The following is an 8,776-nucleotide window of genomic DNA, read 5'->3' as shown; positions in this document are numbered from 1 at the left end:
CATCCTGGAAACTTGGCAGGCCTCCCCCCGCGCGCTTTTTTTTGGGGGGGGGGATTAAGGCGTTTTTGGTTTTTTTATTAGTTGGGGGGGGTTCTGTATTTTTTTGCATGTGGAAATAAAATCGGATTGAGTAGCGGAGCTCGGGAGGAGGGGGGTGGCCCGGGATAATTCCAGGCGAGCCCTAGTGGAAAACAAATCGATCAGGATAATGGGATTGGTGTGAACTGGTGTTTTGTAAATAGGACTGAAACCGAACCCCGGCCTTTACATATTGAAAGTGGCTTCTTGTACATGTAATAGTAGTAGTTACGTTCCTTGAGGATTTTTAATACACATGGTACGTGTTCTGTATTCTCCTGTAAAGAACTGGCATAGCTTCAGGTGGTGGTGTCCCATATAAAAACAGAAGAAAAAAAATCTAAACACTATTACAGTTCATTTTTATAAACTTGTATGGGGAGAAAAAGGTTAAAGAACACTGTCAAAGCAAAAAGGAGTTAAATGTAATTTTGAGTACTTCCAATTTTACAATTATATTTATTAAAATGCTGCTCTGTTTAAAAAAAATGCAGTGTTGCTGTGTCAAAGATAAGTAAGCAAAGACTCCAACCCTGTAAATATTTACCCATATGAATAACTTTAGGTACTTCTACACTGCAAAAAAGACCTGGGATAGCAAGTCTCAGAGCCTGGGCCACTAACGGGCTGCTACAGGGCTAAAAATAGCAATGTAGACATTCAGGACAGTTCAGGCTCTGAGACCCACTGCCCTGGCTTTTCAGAGAGCCAGGCTCCCACCTAAACCCCAATGTCTACACTGCTATTTTTATCTTATAGTGCTAGCCCTGCAAGCCCAAATCAGTTAACCCAGGCTCTGAAATTCACTGCCATGAGTCTTTTGTTTGTAGTGTAGACATACTCTATGCCCATGAGTAGGCCCTCTGAACTCAGTGGGAGTATATAAAGGGCTTGACTAACTGAAATGGACCATGCACAAAGTAAAGAAACTGGTAAGACAATCACGCAAATACATTTGTCCGTTATAGTAATCAAGTACTACATATGCTACTTTTAACAATAGTAGTTTAAAAAATTCAAAAAAGGGGAAATGTTTATGTTGGTGGTGCTGCAAGTGATTCAAACCAGTAAATACCAGAGACACTATTAGGCAATATGCTTGCCAGAATAGAGACAAAGTTGATGCTGCCCTTAACTTTGATATTTTTGACTTTTTCCATTTTGTCGCAAATTTAATTTTGTGCACTAGTCTTTCACATATCAAGATGCAAGCTTCAAAAACAGTTTAAATAACACTTGCAAATTAATTTCTTAGTTTAGTATACAGTGGATATGTACTTTGAACTCTATAAGCTCCAAATGTGTGAAAGTCGCATGGAAAAAAAAATGGAGGTGAAAGCACAATGCTTCATAGAAATAGTTCCTTTACATTGCCTTAAGGTACCGATTCTACTTGTTGCATGTAGCTGGACTGCTGCATCTGCTTACAATAAATTATTGTACTGGGGCCTAAGCTAATTTTTTTTTAAGCCTATTTTGGCAATAGGTGCTGAAGGATAATGTGTACATGTAAACTAACCCTGATTTCCGCACAGGTAAAAATATTGTTGGGATGGGAGAGGTCAGAATACCAGGACAATTTTTGAAAGAGATTATTTTAGATTTACTGATCTGCCACTCAGAGGATTTGGTATTGCTCTACCTTAAATCAGTAACCAGTAGTTAACTGGACAGTCCACTAAAGCAATTCCCCATAAAATGAACCATGCACAATAAAGCTGGTCAGAAAATGCCTACTGAAACAAAATGACAAAGGGGGGGAAATTTGCAAACATTTAAAAAAAAATATTTTCCATTTTCATACAGACTCTAATATATGTGGCTCTGGTATCAAAAGCTTTATAACAATGAACAGCAATATAAACCCACCTACCCCCCGCCCTTGCCCAATGTTTAGGTCATAAAGTCTGCAGTCTAATGAGAATGTTTAAGTTGCCCTACCATTTCCACTTAAGTTTCCATGTAGTGGGGTGGTCACCCTGCTCCTGCCCTGAAGGGCTTAAAACAGCCCTGGGAAGGGGCTGTGGCAAGGGAGAAGCGAGGCTGATGGGGGAAGCAGCCACAGGTGGGGCCATGCCCCAATCATACCACATCTGGCCCTATAAGAGGGCTGAGAGACAGAGACACTCTCTCTGGCTCTTGAGAGAGAAGAACCAGGCTGCCTTGGAAGCTGAAGAGGGTACCTAGGGTGGAGCAGTGTTGGGGAAGAGCAGAGGAAACGAGGGAGCTCCAGCCTAGCAAAGCCCCAGGCTGCAGGCTGAGTTAAGGGCCCACAAAAGGGTACAAGGGCAGCCCAGGACTAGGCAGAGGCAGCTGGTCCAACCCTCCTTGCTGATGATGAGTGGTTTACAGACCGCCATCTGCCCCAGTGAGTGGGGGCTAAATGGAGACTGGCAGTAGCCACTGTGGCACAGTGGGGATAGAGAGTTGGGGGTTCCCCTGGGAGGGGAGACACAGAGTGAGGGGGTACTGTAGTGGGCAGAACCCCTGGGCAGAGGGCACTAGGTTCTGGGAGGGACATGGGCCAGCAGGAGGTGAGACATCAGCTGACAGGGTGCTCTGGAGCTGGAAAAGAGCTCATTCCCTGGACAACCAGCAGGAGGTGCTGTGACAGTGAGTGTCACCCTGCCACAGACCAAGATGCAGATCAGGATTATATCCTCACAGAGGCAGAAGGCACAAATGATTGGGCAGGGATGGACACCTAGTGAGCAACCTACCCTTATGCTGGATACATGGGTGCCGTGCAGAACCCTGAATGCTAGGAGTGTGATGGGAACCTGAATCTAGGTCCCTGTTCACCTGTGGGTATTTTCCTGTAACCCTTTTGCTGCATTTATTCTGCATGCCATGGAGAAATTGGCTGTTCTGAAATAAGCCCCTTTCCCCTTCCTGAACTTTCTCACAGTAATGAAAAGAAACTAAGTGAAACCCCGAGCCCTAGTAACAGAACATTGGCACTAGCTCCTACCCAGCAACCCACAAGCAGCAGCAGCTTGTTTCCCGCAGAGGAACCTGCCCCCTTCCTCCCCCTGGAGCTCTTCTGGTGGGGTTGAGGTACCGCCTAATTGTCATCACCAACTAATATGGAACCTTCTGATTCCAGAATTCCATCCCCTCTTCTGTTGGCATCACCCAGAACATGTCTTCATGTCCCCCTAAGTGATGTAAGGGTTAATGTACTGACCTATGGTAGCTATCTTTGCAGACCTGCCAGTGGTAAGGTATGGTTACAACAGAAGGTGGAGAGTTTACCATATAAACAGATTCCTTCCCAGAGTAGATTTCACAGAGTTTAAGGCTAGAAGGGACCAATATATGACCTAGTCTGACCTATATACCATAGGCCATTAAATTTCACACACATACCCCTGTACTGAACCCAATAACTTGTGTTTGACTAAACCAAAGCTTGTATTTTTTTAAGCATAACTTCGAAAAAGGTGTCCAAACTTGGTAGAAAACCTCAAGAGATGGAGCATCCACGCTTTCCCTTGGTAGTTGGTTCCAGTGATTACACTGGTGGTGTAGTGACGGTCACTGTTGTAAATTTGAGAATTTCAAGAGGCTTCAGACACAATTCAACCTGCAAAGACTAATGGGGCTACAGCTTCCAGCCATTGATTCTTGTTATGCCATTCTCCCCTAGATTAAAAAGTCCTCTAGTACTCACTATTTTCTCCCCATTAAAGTACTTATACACTATAATCAAGTCACCTCTCAATCTTCTTTTTGATAAACAGAGTGAGCTCTTTCAGTCTTTAACTGTAAGGCATTTTCTCCAGCCCTCAAATCATTTTTGTTGCTATTTTCTGCACCCTCCCAAATTTTTAACGTTCTAAAAAAAAAAAAGGACATCAGAATTCTATGGTCTTACCAATGCCATATACAGAGGTAAAATCATCTCCCTACTCATACTCACTACTTGCCTGTTTATGCATCCAAGGATCATATTAGTCCTTTTTGCCACGTCACACAGGGAGCTCATGTTGGGTTGCTTGTCCACCATGACCTCTGAATCCTTTTTAGAGTCACAGCTTTCCAGGATACAGTTCTCCATTCTGTAGGTGTGGCCTGCATTCCTTGTTCCTAGATGTATAACTTTGTATTTGGTTGCATAGGCTGGAGCACCCACATAAAAAAATTAGCAGGTGCTTAGCACCCACCGGCAGCCAGCTCCTCCCCTCCCTCCCAGCTGTTCCATGGGGGGCAGGAGACACTGAGAGGGTGGGGGAGAAGTGGGGATGGGGTGCGCTTGGGGGAGGGGTTGGGAAGAGGTGGAGCAGGGGTGAGAAGAGGTGGGGTGGGGCCTTGGGAGAAGGGGTGGAATGGGGGCAGAGCAGCGGTGGGGGCTTGGAGGAAGGGGTGGAGTTGGGGGCGGGCCTGGGATGGAGGGCGGGGGGGGTTGAACACCCGCTGGGTAGAGAGGAAGTCTGCGCCTGTGTTTGGTTGTATTAAAAGGTAGTCTACCAAGTGATCCAAATTACTCTGTATGACTTCCCTGTCCTCATTCACCACTCCATCAGTATTTGTGTCATCCACAAATTTTGTCAGCCATGATTTTATATTTGCTTCCTGATCATTGATGAAAATGTTGAATAGCATCAAGCCTATTACCAATCTCTGCAGAACCCCACTAGAAATACCCCCATTCAATAATGATTCTACATAGACAACTATTTTTTGAGATCTGTCAGCCCGTTCTTAATCCATTTGACATGTGATTTATTAATACTGTATACTGCTAATTTTTTGGTCAGAAAGATTGCATCTACGCAGTTACCTTTATCAACCAAACTTGTAATCTCATTAATAAATGCAAGACTTATTTCCATAACACCATGTTGACTGGCATTAATTGTATTCCTATCCTTTAATTCTTTATCAATTGAATGTTGTATCAGCTTGTCCATAATTTGGTCTGGGATTGATGTCAGCTAACTTGGCCTACAGTTACCCAGGTCACATTGCTTGCCCTTTTTGAGTATTGGCATATTAGCATTCTTCCAATCTTCTGGAATTTCCCCAATATTCCAAGATTTATTAAAAATTAACAATCCTCAGGGGCCAGAGATCTCTTCAGCCACCTCTTTTAGGATTCTTCTTCTTTCTTTATCCTCCCGCATCCTCAAGTGCACAGGGTATCCACCAGTTTCTGCCATTTATTTCAGTCTTGGGTTGGTCTCTTCAGGCTTCTGAGTGTCATGTTGATGTATTTGACTTATTTCTCTATTGCTCTGCGTAATGCTTCTCTTGATAGCCCTCTTTTTCTCTTTCCAAGTGGTGTCCACATTATCACTTGCCATGGAAGTCATGTTTATGGCATCCTTTTAGGACTCTTGGATGCAAGTTATTCAGGCCTGCTGATTTTAAAAGCCTCCTACTGCAAGACAAACCCAAGAAAGAAACCAACAGGACTCCACTGGCCATCACATACAGTCCCCAGCTAAAACCCCTCCATCGCATCATCAGGGATCTACAACCCATCCTGGACAATGATCCCACACTTTCACAGGCCTTGGGTGGCAGGCCAGTCCTCGCCCACAGACAACCTGCCAACCTGAAGCATATTCTCACCAGTAACTGCACACCGCACCATAGTAACTCTAGCTCAGGAACCAATCCATGCAACAAACCTCGATGCCAACTCTGCCCACATATCTACACCAGCGACACCATCACAGGACCTAACCAGATCAGCCACACCATCACCGGTTCATTCACCTGCACATCCACCAATGTAATATACGCCATCATATGCCAGCAATGCCCCTCTGCTATGTACATCGGCCAAACTGGACAGTCTCTAAGGAAAAGGATAAATGGACACAAATCAGATATTAGGAATGGCAATATACAAAAACCTGTAGGAGAACACTTCAACCTCCCTGGCCACACAATAGCAGATCTTAAGGTGGCCATCCTACAGCAAAAAAACTTCAGGACCAGACTTCAAAGAGAAACTGCTGAGCTTCAGTTCATCTGCGAATTTGACACCATCAGCTCAGAATTAAACAAAGACTGTGAATGGCTTGCCAACTACAGAACCAGTTTCTCCTCCCTTGTTTTTCATACCTCTACTGCTAGAACAGGGCCTCATCCTCCCTGATTGAACTAACCTCGTTATCTCTAGCTTGCTTCTTGCTTGCATATATATACCTTTCCCTGGAAATTTCTACTACCGGTATTTGCATCCGAAGAAGTGGGTATTCACCCACGAAAGCTCATGCTGCAAAACGTCTGTTAGTCTATAAGGTGCCACAGGATTCTTTGCTGCTTTTACAGATCCAGACTAACATGGCTACCCCTCTGATACTTGACGGATTTTAAAATAGTTGTCCTTAGCTGATGTTGTTTAATATCTTCTTTTGGCTAGGTCCACACTAGAAGCATTTTACTGGTATAACTACATCAGTATACTTGATGTAGTTTATACCAGCAAAACTGCACTTTTGCTGTTACACTGTATTCCAGCCTCCCAGAGCGAAATAAGCTATACTGACAAAAGGGCAATTTGTCTGGTGTAACTGCATCTACACTAGGGGCTTTTGCCAGCACAGCTCTGTCAACCAGGGATCACACTGACATAGCTATGCCTGCAAAAGTTTGCAGTGTAGACCTGGCCTCAGGTACTAATGGACTGGCAAGTTCTTCATCATCCTCATGTGATATGAGTACCTCAACCTGCTTCTTTCCAAAATACAGAACAAATATTTATTGAACACTGCTGGTTTTTCTGCATCATTATTCATAATGTTTCCATCTAGTAATGAACCTATACCATTCCTATGGTTGCTTTTGTTCCTAATATACTTAAAAAACTCCAGGCAAATAATGGAAGGCTGGCTCTCCATGAAACGCCTCTACCCCCCCAAATGCCAAATACACACATGCATGCACGCGCGCATGCAGCAGCTAGAATGAATATGAGGTAACTATACTTCGTAATAGTGGAATAATTTTCACTGTGTATTAAATTAGGGTTGTCAAGTGATTTAAAAAAATAATTGTGATTAATCGCGCGATTAAAAAGATTAATTGCGATTAATCATGCTGTTAACAATAGAATACCATTTATTGAAATATTTTGGATGCGTTCTACATTTTCAGATATATTCATTTCAATTACAACACAATACGAAGTATACAGTGCTCACTTTATATTTATTTTTTATTACAAATATTTGCACTGTAAAACAAAAAAAAGGATTTTTCAATTCACCTCATACAAATACTGTAATGTAATCTATCATGAAAGTTGAACTTACAGATGTAGAATTATGTACAAAAAAACTGCATTCAAAAATAAAACAATCTAAAGCTTTAGAGCCTACAAGTCCACTCAGTCTACTTCTTGGTCAGCCAATCACTCAGACAAACAAGGCTGGTTACAATTTGCCAGAGATAATGCTGCCTGCTTCTTGTTTACAATGTCACCTGAAAGTGAGAACAGGTGTATGCATGGCACTGTTGTAGCTGCAAGATATTTAGGTGCCAGATGAGCTAAAGATTCATATGTCCCTTCATGCTTCAACCACGCTTCCAGAGGACATGCATTCATGTTGATGGGTTATGTTTGATAACGATCCGCAGGGCCATCCTTAGCCATAGGCAGAACAGGCAGCCGCCTAGGGCACCACTAGGTCTGGGGGCACTGCTCTGCTGGGAGCCCGGACAGGTGGGAAGCAGTGGAGCACGTAAGAGCAGGGCTGCTGGGTCCTAGAGAGAGATGAATGCAGCACAGTCTGAGGGAGGGGATTGGCTGCTGGGGTCTCTCAGTAGGGGTGGGGGAAGGAACTCATCTGTAGGGTGACCAGATGTCCCGATTTTTGGGTCTTTTTCTTATATAGGCTCCTATTCCCCCCCACCCCGTCCCGATTTTTCACATTTGCTGTCTGGTCACCCTAGGTGGGGGTAATTGGTACCTATATAAGACAAAGCCCCAAATATCGGGACTGGCCCTATAAAATCAGGACATCTGGATCTGGTCACCCTAGCTGGGGAGTGTGTCTCTCCCCCGGGCTGGCAGCAATCCATCTCATCCAGGGGGAGCTGCACAGGGCAGGATGAGCTGCTGTGGCTCTATGGGTGCCCTGTCCCTGAGATCAGATGCTGTGCTAACTTCACCATGGTCCATTGGGCTGGCAGTGGTGCCCATTGGCGTGTGATTGGACCTGAGGGGTTGCTGCTGCCACTGCCACTATGCACCCCAAGAGGTGGATTTTGGGGTCCTGCAGTTTTCCACCTATCTCCTCCTCTACTGCAGCTGTTGGACCAACAGGCTAGGGAGTGAGCCAAGCATGAAAGCAGTACTGTGTTGCCATTTAGATTGTCATTTAACAAATTTGTTCGCCAAAAATGCTTGCTAACAATCCTGAATTCAATTTCAATATTTAAAAAAAAAATCAATATCTTAGCCAAAAACAGAAAATTAAGTTGTTGACAATTATTTGTGTCAAGTTTGGTATGGGGAAGGGAGTGGGCCAGTTTTCATCAGAGAAACAAAAAATGTTGACTGACTTTCCTATAGCCCTATTACTGCTAAATAGAGCCCTCCAACAACTGTAATATGCTCATCTCCTTACTAGTGTATGGAACAGGGGTCGGCAACCTACGGCACATGTGCCAAAGGTGGCACACGAGCTGATTTTTGATGGCATGCAGTGGTGGGCTGAGCGGCTCAGCCCGCTGCTGCTCT

Source organism: Mauremys reevesii, linkage group 1 (genome assembly GCF_016161935.1).
Source record: "Mauremys reevesii isolate NIE-2019 linkage group 1, ASM1616193v1, whole genome shotgun sequence".
NCBI lineage: Eukaryota > Metazoa > Chordata > Testudines > Geoemydidae > Mauremys > Mauremys reevesii.
This window is presented reverse-complemented; position numbering follows the sequence as displayed.